General features: G+C 56.9%; 1 long non-coding RNA gene across 1 annotated transcript; it reads left to right on the top strand.

Moving 5' to 3' along the window:
- Nucleotides 1-2,170: 2,170 nt before the first annotated feature.
- Nucleotides 2,171-8,962, top strand: LOC116661149. The gene is made up of 3 exons (XR_004316919.1): nt 2,171-2,337; nt 7,138-7,703; nt 8,858-8,962. It is a non-coding gene; the product is annotated as an uncharacterized LOC116661149 (long non-coding RNA).
- Nucleotides 8,963-11,902: the final 2,940 nt, after the last annotated feature.

Below are 11,902 nucleotides of genomic sequence, written 5' to 3'. Positions count from 1 at the left end.
TTTGAGACAGGCTGGGACCTGGGCCCCTGGCCTGCAGAGCTTGCGCCTGGCAAACGCCTTCTGGAGGAACAGAACACAAGGAAACCGCGAGGGACTGAAAATAACTGCACCGTGTGCCGTCGGGGGCACTGACGGACAGTAAGACACACGAAGCCCACAGACCAGCGGCCACTGCTGAGGTGCCGGGAGGCTCTGAGAGTGCCCCTGCACACGGCCCCGCCAGGGGGCGGGCAGACCCGACCTCACCCCATTTAAGGGACCAGCCTGCCCACCTTGGGGAGCAAACCAGGGCACCCATTTCCTGCTCTCGCCCCCTCATGGCAGCAGGAGCCCGAACTCCTCGTCTGGCCTCCCATCAGTTTCTATTGATTACAGAGTTCCAGACCCTGGGTTGGTACCAGTCTCACTCCCTCTTTCTTAGAATTTCCTCTCCTTTGTGATGGAGGCCACAGAATTCAACTAGATGAGAGGAGTGAGGGCTGGGAACCCGCAACCCTGACCCCACGGTGCCGCGCTCCGGACAGCAGAGGACCAGCGCCAGGGCTGACCGCCCCCCCCCCCGACAGTGAGGCGGCCTGACGGTCTGGGTGCAGGTCCAGCCACTCACGGGAGGGCCCTCGACTGAGACCACCACCGGCGCTCTGTTACTCATAACTGGCCATCCTCCGACGCCAAGCGCGCCTCCAGGTCACGACCGCCATCGGGTGGTGTGGGTTTAGCGAAGAGCAGTGATTTTGAACGTCAGCCCAGCAAAAAGGGGTGACAACCGGGCTTCCCCTCCCCATCAATCGCGTGAAGGTACCCACAAATGAGCTCCATTGTGTTTTGACTTCAGCAGTAACACCATCTCCACCTATTTGACAGACGCTGGAATTCATTGATTTAATCAGTCCAGCCGGTTTCACTGGCACTAGCTCCAAATTTTAAACACTATGCATTATGCGAGGCCCTTCAAGTAAGTGAGAAGAACATTTCTTTGACTTGATTGGACAGAGGAACTCTGATTTAACAACAGGCTTGACTGCGTGGAAGGACATTACTGGGAGGGTGAAAATCAGTCACCGACTGCTAACAAGTCACTCGGAAACAGTGGCTTTAAACAATCAACGCCGCTTGTGGAACCCAGGAGGAATCCAGGAGCAGCTTGGCTACAGGGTCCCGGCGTGGGGAGTCCACGGGACTGTGGGCAGGGGTCAGCCTGGGCCACACCACCTGCAGGCTTGCCTGGGGCAGGAGGACCCATCTCCAGGTGGCTCAGTCTCCTGTCCGGAAAGGTCACCTGATTTCTGGCGGGAGTTCGCCCTGGTGGACCTCTCTACAGGGCAGCAGGCTCTCCCAGGAGAGAGCAGGGCGAGATACCCTCTCTGCTGTCCTGGAAGCCGCCCTCTGTAGCTCTGCAGTTTCTGACTGACCGTCCAGTCAGGGTGGGGATTGGGAGGGGACCTCGAAGGATGTGGGTCCTGGAGGTGTGGATCACTGGGGGCCAGACTGGAGACAAGGACCACACAGATGGCTGGAGAGAGAGCTGAGTTTAGGCCGCGGAGGGGACACTGGGCAGCAACTCTGACCAAAGACAAAGAGAGGAAGGAACAAAGCTGTCCACTGGGACAAGATCAGAGAAGCCACAGAAACCACCAACTCTCCACCCCTGCTAGGGAGGCAGGCAGTGGTCTGGCCACCAGGAGCCTGCCCGGGTGCAGGGAGTGAAGGCAGGATGGAGCGGTGACGGGGCCAGAGGCGGTGGCAGGGCTGATGCTGCCTTGGGGATGGGGGGCTGTCTGAGAGGCTGACAGCAGCGAAGCCTCTTCATCCCCTCCCAGTCCGTCCCGAAGCTCCCAAGCAGAGGAAGGTGAGGAAGGATGGGGGACCTGCCTCAGGCACTGCCCTCCGCCCGGGTGACGGCACCGAGCAGGAGTGACCCGGCCCCCAGCTCCCTGGGGAGTGAGTCTGAACTCGGACGGAGATCATGGGTTGTGCTGACTTGGTTACCCTGATGCTCAACAAAGTCAGGGCTGATCTGCTCAGAACCGGGCTCTGTCCCTGGAGGGAGAAGTGGGCGGAAAAGGCCGACCGGAGATGGATGGGCAGCCGGGACCTTGTCACCAGGAAGTGACGTCATCAGATCCGGGAAGCCTGCAGGGACCTCTGACCTCAGACCCCCTGGGGGAGCTTCTCAAGCGCCTCCCACGCATTCAGGCCCAAGGCGGGTCAGGGCGGATGTCTGCAAAGTCACACTGTGCAGACAGTGGCCCTGCCGTAGGAAGAGCTGAGAGTCCTGAGGGCGGAGAAGCAGCATCTCCCGGAGCCCTCGGCCTGCAGATGGGTGTGTGCCGTCAGGTACGTCTTAGTTGCCTGGAGAAGCCACCCCAGCCCTTCCCAACTCCACTGCCTCTGCACCCCTAGTCATGGGAGGCCCACGGGAGGGTCTTAGCCTCTAGGTCCTTGCCTTTCTAGTCACTCGACGCCCACCCGAGGCAGACTCGGGGCCTTGCCGCTGTCCCGAGAGCTATAGGGAGTGCCCAGCTCTGCTCTGCTTGTGTGCATGGACAGTGTCACCCCGGGGGGTCTCACCCTGTTGCAGAGCCATCCCATCTCCGTGCACACTGGATCCCCCAGCACGACCCCCCCAGGAAGGGCTGCGTATCTTCCCCTCCAGGGGAGGGGGGTGTCCCTGAGTCTCTCCTCCCTTACCCGATGGCCAGGCCAAGGCCCCCCTACCCTGACGTAGGGCTTGAATATACACGCACGCACGTACACACGTAGCCTAAGAAAATTTCACGCTAGAAAATGTCTATTTAAAGAACACTTAACAGGCAGCCACCCCAAAAGAAAAACGGGCAAGAAGCCTGAACAGGTGACACAGAGAGGAAGCCACCCAGCTGGCGTCAGTGATGGGCACGGCTGAGCCCCAGGGGTCAGCAAGGACACGCAGCCAGAGCCAGAGGCAGCCGCCACGCCCGCCAGCACAGCAGCTGGAAACAGCTTCTCTGGGGGTCAGGGAAGCAGAGACAGCAGGGGTCTCACTTAGGGCCTTATGTCAACTGAAGCCACAACATTTGAGGCGACACTCGCTGGCGGACCCCTGCCCATGAGCACCTGCACGTCACCTCCCCAGTTGGCCTGGTTTCCTCAGAACACAGGGGCCCCCAGGCTCCAAGAGGTAGCAGCCTGGTGGACGAGGCAGAAGCCGCGCTGCTACATGCCCTGGTCTTTCTTGGGTGTCAGCTGGCATCATTTTCCCCAGAATCTGTTGCTTTAAACAATCACGGACGTGCCCTTATTCGAGGGGTGGGGAAACATAATTTGCAGCCATTTAAAAGATCTGCCCCAGGTACTGAGATCACTAAGGCCACATGTGAGCTCTGGAGACCTGCCTCTGACAGTGCAGCCGCCTCGAGTAGTGAGTGCTGCCTGGTTCAGAGGCCGACTCCACCACTCACTTCTGCATGCCCTGTATTTTTTAATTAATTACTTTATTTTTAATTGAAATATAGTTGATTTACAATGTTGTGTTAGTTCCAGGTGTACAGCAAAGTGATTCAGTTGTACATATGTATTTTTCAGATTCTTTTTCATTAGAGGCCATTACAACATACTGAATATAGTTCCCTGTGCTCTACAGGAGGTCCTTGTTGTTTATCTATTTTATATATAGTAGTGTGTATCTGTTAATCCCAAACTCCTAATTTATCCCTCCCCTGCTCCTTTGGTAACCATACATTTGTTTTCTATGTCTGTGAGTCTATCTCTGTTCTATAAATAAGTTCATTTGTATCATTTTTCAGATTTCACGTGGTATTTTTCATTCCTCTATCTGACTTAACTTCACTCAGTATGACAATCTCCAGGTCCATCCATGTTGCTGCAAATGGCATTTCATCCTTTTTTAAGGCTGAGTAGTATTCCATTATATAAATATACCACAGCTCCTTTATCCAGTCATCTGTCGGTGGACATTTAGGTGCTTCCGTGTCTTGGCTGTTGTAAGTAGTGCTGCTGTGAGCACTGGGGCGGGGGGGGGGTGTCTTTTCGAATTAGTTTTCTCCAGATACATGCCCAGGAGTGGGATTGCGGGATCATAGGGTAAGTCTATTTTTAGTTTTTTAAGGAACCTCCATACTGTCCTCCACAGTGGCTGCACCAATTTACACTCCTGACAGCACTGTAGGAGGGCTCCCTTTTCTCCACGTCCTTTCCAGCGTTTATTGTTTGTGGACTTTTCGGTGGTGGCCGTTCTGATTAGTGTGAGGAGACACCTCGCTGTGGTTTGATTTGTGTTTCCCTGATGATCAGTGAAGCTAAGCATCTTTTCGCTGCATGTCCTTTAGAAGTTACTTAATGTAACTTGTCTGCTGGATTCCTCCTTTGTAAACTGGAGATGCTGGCAGCACTGTCCCCCTTGGCCCTGTCGGAAGGAGAGTGTCGTCCTTGGTGAACTTGCTCAGTGAGCGCTGCTCCACCCAGAACTGTGCCCCCCCACGACCGTGGCCTCCAGCTGCGTCAGTCCCGACATACTCGCACCTCCACGTGCTTCCTGTGGAAGAACCTCCTTCCTGGGAACTCGGCCGAACAACGGCTTCTGGGGAGGGCATCACAGTGGGATTCACACTCGAATGGAGTCAGTCAGGTGGTCCTGAGTCTAAATCCTATTTCTGCTCTTTTTTTGTTGGATGTGGGATAAGATGTTTATTCTCTGAGACACAGTTTCCTCATCTGTAGGGAGGAGAAAAATGGGACCTCCTTGACAAAAGGGCTGAGGAAGTCACATGAAAAAGTGTTTATGGGAGCACCCAGCACCCAGCACAGAGCCCAGGGCATGAGTATTTGGGGCGGTTTTCAGTTTTCAGAAGGAAAAAGAACATGAGTCTCAGAGAAGTCATTCGAAGCAGCTCACTGGCTGAAATAAACACCTCAAACCATCCTCTTCAGCCAAGGAGAGGCCCAGAGGCGTACCCTCTCGGTGAGGGAGGACACGGTGCTTCTGTTCCCAGGGATCACGGCCCATCTGTCCCCTCCTCCCTCCTCAGCCCCTCCTGCCCGGTTCCCTGTGGTCCCAGCCCGGAACTGCCCCCTGGCCAGCCCCACCTGCAGACACGCAAGGCCCACAGGCTGGCTTCACCCCCCAGCGGACCCCGACACACCGCCTCGGGCTGGGCGGGTTTCTGTGTGCCCGTTTTCTCTCGGAGCCCCCTGCTGTAGTGACTGCGTGCTGGGATTTCGCGGGCTCAGCTCTCAGTCCAACTCACAGACAAGGCACTCTGGCTCTTAGAGGGACCTCCCAAAGAGCAAAGCTTCGGGAAAAAGTTGGGATGCTGGGCGAGAGGGAGTCTGTTCAGTTCCTTCCCTGTACCCACTTTGGTTGGGGGCACATAGGGCCCCACGGGGATCTTGGCTCCAGGAGAAGTAGGGCCGCTTCCACATCCCAGGATTCTAGCCCCCAGTGAACTCAGCAATTCTCCACCCACAGAATGTGAAGCACCTCAGAGTTTCAAGATAAAGCAAAACCTACCTACCCTAAGGAAAACTTAGATGCCCGCTTGTAAGGGGGACCACCCCCATGGCGTACAGAGTCGTCCCATACGGCTCAAAAGGAAAATTATAGAGATGGGCCAAGGCTGAACAAACGAAAATGGGTAATCTGCATTTTTGAAAACCTGCCCAACGGCTCATCAATAGTGCTCAGCTCTCCCGAGCCCCCTCATGACCTCCCGCTCCGCACATCTCCCACAAATGACAAGTCAGCGTCTGACTGGGCACCTCTGACAAATCAGCGGCCACACGGTCTGCACCTCCGTCCTCTGAAAGGAACAGTCTTTGAAAATAATTTAGGGTACGAGGGAGGGAGGGTTTCCTAAGGGAACAGCCAGGACAGATTAAACAAATTATGTCAGAGTGACACACGCACTTACCTTGAGCTGCGCATGATATAAATTCTTAATGTCTCCTGTTACTTTTTTAAACTTTGCTCTTTGTCTTGTGGATGGTTGCCCGCATCATGATGACTGTCTTCAGACTACTGATTCCTCAAAGTCAAGTCTTTGGCTCAAGTAACAATTGTTATTTTAAAATGTGAAAAAGTACATGATTATGCATGTTTGTCATCAACATGGTGAACAGGACCCTCGGGAAGACAGCACGGCTGTCCCCCTGCTCGCCATTCCTCTGCTCCCCAACCCTTGCTTCTCGAGTGGAGAGAAACTTGGGGGGAAGCTAATGAAATTCAGTGATACCTGGAGTGGAAAGGTTAAGGGCAGGGACCCTCCTGCCCCGAGATCATAAAACTCCTGATGGAAGCCCTGGGGGTGGGGAGAGGTGTGCCGATGACAAGATGTTCCCAATAATTAGGAACAGACGGTTCGTAACTAGAAAAGCAGGCAGGAGAAAATATTCGTCAGGGACGCCTAATTAAGTGTGAGAAGAAGTAGGGCCCTGAAGCTGGGGTGGACAGAGAGCCGGGAGCCATCTCAGCCAGGTTATGGTCGTCGCGGAGGGCGAGGGCAGCACGGGGTGTCAGAGCTCACACACGTGTGCCCTACAAGTGGTGTGTTCCATGCGTTTAATTCTGGGCACGAGGTGGGTGCCTGCTAGACTCTCGTGCACGACCGTACTGGACGATTCAAACATAAAGGGTCTAAAGCCAGACGGACGCCTTCCTCCCAGCTGGCCAGACCGACTCATGGCTCCGTCCCCTCCAGTGAGAGCCCGAGGTGTGAGCTGCAGGCTGGCGCCACGCTGCAGTCCCACCCCTTCGGGGGGGCTCACACCCCCTCTGTGTTTCTCCTTGGTCGCGCTGTTCCGTGGTATTTTTAGCTTGGCTTCTTAGCAGTTTCTCAAATGCTTTTCAAGATGCTTATGGGCACATGTTGAGAACCACACAGTACAAAACGGGGGGCTCCCCCAAAACCCGCCCCCAGCATCTTCACTCTACAGCCCTGCCCACGAGGGTCTCCATCTTGTTCTTGTCCCAGCCTTCCTCTCTGACTTGCGTGGGTGCCAGAAGCCCAGGCTGGCTTTACCCTATAAATCAATCTGAGCCTTGGCATGAAATGAAAGAGAAAGCTTTTAGAGATATTACTTTCCTGTCATTAGGCAAAGAGTCATTTCTCCAAAAGACTAACCACCTTCATTTGACTTTAGGGGGCTGCACAGATGGCTTACGAGTGGGGAAGTTCTCATACGTCAGCTCAACAAGGGGCACTAGACCGGAGGTGGAGGCAAGGCCACAGCAAGGGTGGATCTGCCTGTTTGACACCCATGGAAAATGCACAAGGTTGGGACCCCTTTCCTCTCTGTTTACTGAAACCGTTTAGGAAACACGGCAGCAAAACAAGTGGAAGACAGCTGGACAGACTTTGCTGATGTTAGGAGAACGCGCCCTGTCTCAGGAGATTTAGAGGTGCCTGGATGGTCTTCCACGTACCAAGCCTAACACCAGCTTCCCCTGCTGGAGCCGAGGCTGAGGAGAGACGGCTCATAGCCATTATACCTCAAGGAGAGGGTGTGGTGAACTGCAGGTGCGTTGGAGGGAGGACATCAAGGAAGGAGTGACTTTAAGTGACAAGCCCATTATTGCGTCTGGATTTCAGGCTCCTTTCCCGGCAGAGAAGGCGTCGAGGTGAAAATCTTGAAGACTCCTCCAGCCTCGGACCCTGTATCGTGCTGGAGGTCTTAACCGGCTTGAGAAGCATTTGATTTTCTGAATGGTGAGTCCTGGGGTCGGTAAGATTGCCCCACTGATACCTGGCAAGTCAGTTCTCTCAATCATTCATGGCAGCCTTGGACTCCTCTGACCCCACAAAGAAGAGCAGACCATGGCCAGGGAGAATGTGAGCTCTCAGAAAACCCACCTGGCAGGGGTTAGAGAAGAGGGTGGCGGCTGTGGGGACAGAGAGAAGAAAATATGGGAGGAGAACCAAGACCTTCCTCTGAGAAAGCTGCCCATCTGGGGACCTGGAGGGGCTGGGAGGGGACCTGTGCAGACACCTGTCCAAGGAAGAGAGAAGATTATGTCAGAGGAAGATGTGCAGTGTTTTTTCCTGCTCCTGACAGATCGCAGGAGACCCCATCATGGCACTCCTGCCGGGTCCTCAGTGTGCATTTGGACACGAGGCAGATGGCAGGAGGGCGGACCCCCACCCCCACACATAGCAGTCCCTTGGGCTGGAAGCCTGCAGGGTCTCAGACACCTGTCCCCTTTGTGCCAAGTGCCTGTTCTGCATTGCCCTCATCATCTGGAAATCCCCCCTCTGTGTCCTTGGAGCAAGTCTATCGGCTCAGGCTTGAGTGTACAGCCTGGTCAGAGAGCATCATGCCTGGGCTCCACGCGCGTCCACCCTTGCCTATGAGGACTCTGCTTTCCCATGTGCCAAACGACAGGCGTCCAGCGGGTGGATCTGCCCTCCCCACGGCCTCTTCTCTGGTCAGCCTTCTCTAGCTGAAGTTACAGAGTCAGAACCATGGAGTGCGTTAGCCATGTGGCTGGCCCCAAGTCACGGGGCGGGATAAAGTGCCCGTTAACCAGATGCTCCCTGTTGATGGGGCTGCTGCCACCGGCCTCTCTGAGCAACTCCGTCACCCCAGACTCGGTTGTCACAGAAAGGCGTCCCTGCCTCTCGCCACCTGGACACACATCTTGCTTCTGTCTGTTTTGCTGGCTGCTGTCTTATTCCCTCCTTTGCTGGTGTCTTAATTTCCCTCTCCTTTGACGGCTGTTTCAGCCGCTCTGCTGTTCAGCTCCATGGTGTCAGGGCAGACGGTCGGTGCTAGTGACACAGCATGCAAGCGCAGGACTGGCTTCTGGGTGGTCGGAAAGCCCTCTTCCCTCTTCAAAGCTCGCTGCCATTTCATTGCTTTGCAGGGCCTTCCCTTTGGTGGCTCCCACCCCTGCAGGTACAATACACACCCCAGGAGAGCGGTGTCCGGCGCCCGTTGCTGCCAGCAGGGCGTGGCCATGACCGTGTTCCTCCCCTGCGGGAAGGCGACTCGGCAGCAGCGGGGCTGGGGGCGGCCGTCCGCTCTAGAACCGGAGGGCCCGGCAGCCTGGTGCTCTTAGAATGTCTGCACGCCCTTCTCTGCACATTTGAACTTGGTGAAGCTGCCTTCTCCTCCGTAGCCTCAGTCTCCTGATTCGTGACAGAGGTCTCAGAACTGTCGGCAAACAGCTGCCTCCGTCTGCTGACCAAGAAGAATCATGGCGTGTTGGAGAGAAAGTGACCTGGGGTCCGTGTTCTGACCTGAGCCCCGTGACCACCAGCCTGCCGCGGGCAAGTCGAAAAGTGAGGACCGACTGGTGAGAGGTGTAGACCGTCCGCTTGGACACGCGGCTTAAAGGGTCTTGGAGACTAAATGTCGTAACTTGAGCCACGCGGGTCTGTAAGGAAGCTGCCCGAGACTCTGAGCCCTGTGTTCTGACGGTTCGCAAAGCTAGTGCTTTCGCAGACCCACAGGTCCTGAAGCTGGGGTCTGATCATCTGCAGTTACAAAATGCGGCGTTTATTGAAAACCTACTGTGTGTCAGTCTGCTGTTTCCCTAGAAAGGCGTGAACTACAGGTGGGCCGTATCTTTTAAATCGCGAGAATATAAGCGAGCGTATGCGGAGCGACAATCGATGGAACCAGAAGGAGACCTCCCCGCGTGCCCCGCCCACACCCCGAGTGCCCCGCCCACGCCCCGCCCACGCGCCACCCGCCCGGCCTCCCCGCTCTCCTGCTCGGTCAGAGGAGGCCAAGCAACAGGGACTGTGGGGAGGGTGTTTTAAACCTCAGGCTTTTCCATCTCAACCACACGGAAGGCGTCCCGAGGCCGGGCCTTCCGTGGAAGCCGCGGTGTGGGGGCGATGCCTGCGGGAGGGGCCTGCGATGGCCTTGGGCGAAGGGGCACAGCTCAGAGCAGCCGGCAGCAGACAGAGGGCACGGCTGAGATCTAACCCATCACCTGGCCAGCACCCCAGTCTTCGCTTCCCCTGGGCTCCTCCCCGGTTCAGAGCTGAGCCAACTACAGCTCCGAGAACAGCACGTTTACCCAGGTTTCCAGTCCGTCAGAGGACAAGATGCAGTGGGGACTGAGAAGGCCTAGGGTCCTGAGCAGACGCCGAGACAGAACCCTGAGCTGCACACCCTACGCCGGCCGCCCCTGCCTGCTCCCCCCAGAGTGGGCGCCCGGAGCCGGGAGGCAGCTTGCAGGGGGTTGGGGAAGAGACCTCTCCCCAGGGAGCCGGTTATTCTTTTGCTGCTTGGCTTATGTTTTTGGAACAAACCACTGGTGCAATAATAGACATGAAGGCGCTGGAGTGAAACGTCGTGACAGGAGGGGATCCCGCTGGCAGCTCAGTCAGTGGCGGGATTTTTGCCCCCGTGTCCTCTTGCTCATCCCCTGCCGGACAAGGGGACGAGCCCTCTCCTCCTCCCCGGCCCTGTCTGCCCACCAGGAAGGGCCAGTCTTTCTCATCGCCGTCTTTAATGACCCCGGACCTGCCGCCCTAGGAGGAGGTCTTAGGGCCCCCGACCCCTACCTGCTTTGGTTTTCTGGAGCGTGTTGGAGGGAGCTGTGGTTCTGGGGCCGGAAGGGACTGAGAGGTTGTCAGGTCCAATCCTCTTGTCTCTTGTGAGGTCAAGGTCAGTGACTGGCCGCGTTCACATAGCTGGTGCACAGCGGAGCAGGGCCCACATCCGTGTCTCTGACCTTCCCTGCTGCAGGGCCCTTCCCTCATGACACCCTCCCCCGGGAAAAGGCCGCTCACCAGCAGCCCAGCCATCTGCTGGGTGGAGAGATTTCCAGGCGGCCGGACCCCTGCCCAGGGCTCGTGGCCTTTTCCCTCTCCCGGATGGGGCAGGGGCAGCCTTCCCTGAGGCCCTTCCCCTCAGCCTGACATGCCCAGGTTACCCGGGGACCCTCCAGTGGTCCAGCAAGCACCACCCTCTCTGGGCCTCTCCTGCCTCAGGTTGGCCCAACCCCCCACCCCTTTGTTTTGAACTCCCTTCGTCTGGGTCCATTATGGCCCACGTGGGTCCGTCACTGGTTCACTCGGTGGCCTCCTCACTTGCCTGAGCAGTGCACAGGGGCAGAGGCCCTGTTTTATGCGACGTGCACACCTAGCATCTGGCGTAGTGCCCGGCACAGGGCAGGTATGCAACCGACGTTTGCTGATCATGTGCAGAATTGCTCACGCTGCCAGCAGGGGTCTGGTCCACAGAGGAGGGGGCCCCACTTCTGGGCAGTGAGCCCCCTGTGCGCTCCCAGCCGGGGGGGAGCGTGTCTGGGGGTAGGGAGCAGCCGTGCAGAGCGCAGAGTAGAAAAGCACGTGGGGAGGAGGAGGCACCTTGGGGGCGGGGGGTAGCACTCTTGGGATCAGCTGTGGGAGGGTGGCGATGACTAGTCCAAGTGTAAGGGAGTGACAGCCGCCACCAGGAAAGCCACGAGCCACCCTGGGTGCAGGGAAGGCATGACTTCACGCCGAGCTTTGAGTCATGCAAAGTCTGGGGGGCTCATCCAGGCTCCATGTCAAAGTGTCACCCCTCTGGGTGTCCCCCCTCTGCCCCAAGGCTGTTAGGCCAGGGCAGACCTCAGAACACCTGGGAGGGACGCCTGAGGGGGTGGAGGTGACAAAGGGTTGAGCACACCCACCAGCACTGTGGGCCAGGTCACCAGTGGAGCCCCTGCCCAGATGGGCCCGAGCGGCAGTGGGAGGCCTGGGAGTCGGACGACCTGAGTTTAGCCATGTTCCTCCACCAATGAGCACGGTCTTTCACAGACCACTTCCTCTCGAAGGTGCCAGCTCCCTCGTCTGGGATCCCAAGGGTATGTTCTGAGTCTACCTGACACTCCAGCTCCCTACCTGAGTGTGAGCCTGTGTCCCACCTGCTGTCCTGTTGGCTCCCGCCCCCAGAGGACAGTACTGCATCT

Source organism: Camelus ferus, chromosome 33 (assembly GCF_009834535.1).
Source record: "Camelus ferus isolate YT-003-E chromosome 33, BCGSAC_Cfer_1.0, whole genome shotgun sequence".
NCBI lineage: Eukaryota > Metazoa > Chordata > Mammalia > Artiodactyla > Camelidae > Camelus > Camelus ferus.
Note: the sequence above shows the minus strand (reverse complement) of the source record. Positions and strands in the feature narration are given on the sequence as shown.